Source organism: Limulus polyphemus, unplaced genomic scaffold (assembly GCF_000517525.1).
Source record: "Limulus polyphemus unplaced genomic scaffold, Limulus_polyphemus-2.1.2 Scaffold6270, whole genome shotgun sequence".
Taxonomy (NCBI): Eukaryota; Metazoa; Arthropoda; class Merostomata; order Xiphosura; family Limulidae; genus Limulus; species Limulus polyphemus.
The window spans coordinates 48,082-51,151 of record NW_013671880.1 but is presented as its reverse complement, the minus strand read 5'-3'; positions in this window follow the sequence as shown (position 1 = coordinate 51,151).

Sequence of the window (3,070 nt, the reverse complement as noted above, 5' to 3'; positions counted from 1 at the left end):
GTAAACAGGACACTTGTCAGGACCAAATTTGGGGCAGTTGAGAAGCTCGCAATTTTCCTTGAAGTAATTTGATTGATGACGTTTTCTGGATACCCATTTTCTAGTAAAATAGTTTTCATTGTCTTCAATTCGAAATCTAGTTTAGATTTTGGACAGATAACTAGAGCCCGATGGACTAAAGTAGCAATAAGGTTCGTTTTGCGACTTTTGGGACTGAAAGAATCCCATCATTTGTATTGTACTGTAAAGGTAGGTTTTCTGTATATACTGGTGAGAAAACGAAAGGCCCCCGGTTGGCACAGCGGTATGTCTGCGGACTTACAACTCTAGAAACCGGGTTTCGATACCCGTGGTGGGCAGAGCACAGATAGCCCTTGTGTAACTTTGTACATAATTAAAAACAAACAAACAGAAAACGAAACTCGTCATTTTCAACTAAGACGTCTACGAACGGTAAAGAGTTATGTTGTTCCTTTTCGAAAGTAAATTTGAGAGCCGAGTGTAACGAGTTTAGGTCTTGTAAGAAACACTCACATTCCTTTTCAGTTTTAAAAATGGCAAATGTGTCGTCTACATAGTGGAAGTAAACAGCACGTCTGGTAACTTTGTTGAATAGTTCTTTTTCATGGAAACCAACGAAAATATTGGCTAAGGCAGGTCCAAGAGGAGAACCCATGGCGACTTTGTCAATCTGTTGATACATGATATCATTAAAGCTGAATTCCACCAAACGTGTCGCAGTATTCATCAGTTCAATAAACAGGTCCTTAGGTATTGGAGGGCAGAGAACTTCTCCACCATACAAAGTATCTGCACAAATTTTGATGGTTTCTTCTAGGGGGTACATTAGCAAGCAGGCTGCTGATGTCGAATGAGCACAAAAACAATTGTTTAGGGTCGAGGCTAAGGTTCTGTATGGTTGTAGCAAAAGAAAATGAGTCTTAAATACAGTTTTCTGAAAAGTACGATAACACCTGTTCTAAAATATCCGAAAGCCACTTCGCTAATTCATGTTGTGCAGAGCCAATCATAGACAAAATCGGGCGGAGTGGTACAGCCTGACATCTGATTCATTTTATAAGCTGTACTATTTCCTATATATTATCTTTCAGACGGTTCTGCTATGATTAGTGTCTGGTGAAAAGCTTCAGCAGATATTTCCTTTGCAACATCTTAATCAACAAATGGTCCAGTTATCAACGCTATTTTCAAGTTTTGAACAACTCCACTTTCAAGATCTACGTATCTACATGTGCCGATGTTTCCGTTTATCAACGTTATATTTTAAGATCTGTAAAGAACTCAGCTAACAGATGTTTCCGCATATAAAAGCTATCGTAGTTAAACTAAATATATTTAGTAATTTGTATTAGTACTGTAAATTTGTTTGCGCTTAAGAATGCATAACACATATTCTTTTAGTCTGTTGATTTACACTGTAAAAGCTGACCTCTTACATACAAGTTTTGCCTCCCACTATCGAGAATAGAAGAATTTCAGGTTGATATGAAAGTGTGATGCTTATATTTAGATATTTTGGACAGATATATTTTTTCTAGAATATTGGACTAAAACTTTTAATAAAACTGTGATATTTTGTGACATGTTTATACTCTAGACTGTACTTCTGATACTTAGATTTTGATTTAACGCTATCTTTCAAAATACGGTATCCGCGCTTTAGGCTCTTGTGTGAACTAACATATCCAGCTTTGATCTGTAGGGTTTATCACCTTTATAGTAGACGTCGTTGATTAGATTCTACCTTCACACGTGCTTATCGATGTTGGTAACCATTGAAGCTGGCCTTGGTAGGTAGCTGACTTGGCGATCACGTGGAGGGATGGAACTATCACAAATTTCGTATGTCTGAATGTGATTGGCTGATACTGGAAAAGGACCTTTCAGGTCGAGATTGGTAGAACTGAAAGAATTGACATTGAAGGTAGCAAGAGCAGCTATAAAATCTGTCATCTTCTTGCTACTCCTGAACTAAGTTTCAGATAGAAATCCGACCGTCATCATTAAAACTATCATCTTATTGTTACTTGTGAGCTAAGTTTCAGACAGAAAGCTGACCGTCATTATGAAAACTGTCATCTTGTTGTTACTCGTGAGTTAAGTTTCAGACAACAAGTCGACCGTCTTCATTAAAACTGTTATCTTGTTGTTGCTCATGAGTTAAGTTTCAGACATCATGAAAACCGTTATCTTGTTGTTACTTGTGAGCTAAGTTTCAGACAGAAAGCCGACCGTCATTATTTTGTGCTTTGCAAATGGACGTGTAATTATTGTATTTCGGTTTTACCAATTTAATTTCTGTCTGTTTTTAGAAACAGTATTTTTTACAACTCGAATGGTTACATTATTTTTTCGAGTTAATCGCATTAACTCAATTTAAGTCCTCTAGAACTTTCCGTTTTTTTTTGAGGATCGATGTGTACTTTGGTCAGAATACCAAAGCTTGAACTGGATTGTATTACGAAACTGTAATACCTGCATTAGAATACTGGATATTGGTTTTTATTGAAATTAAGATTCTTGAATTATGACATCCCACTTAAAAGGTTAATCGAGCTGCGATATTAATACTGGAATATCAAATTGAAACTTATGGTATACTGGGTAGGTTTTTGGAGCCACCCAATTTTAGTTTGAAGAGTTGGACACAACAAGATATTCACTCGTTAAAATGCGTGACAAACCAAGACTAAAGTTTCACGCTTTTTTGCCCAAACAATAACTGTATTTATTCTCGGAGTGACCAGACAAATGAAATAAGTCTTGAAGCGTAATTTGTATTCAAACTGTTCCCCGGTAGGACAGCGGTAAGTCTTCGGATTTACAACGCTAAAATCAGGGGTTCGATTCTACTCAGTGAACACAGCAGCTAGCCTATTGTGGTTTTGTGGTATTCAAACTACAAGTATTTTGTGTGATGCACTGAGGACTTCAGAATTATTTGTATTTTATTGATTTTTAGTGAACATTAAGCAATTTTAAAACACTGTGTGGCGTGAAAGTTTTCAAAAAAAAAGAAAGAAATAGCTAACATTATCTGTCTAATTTT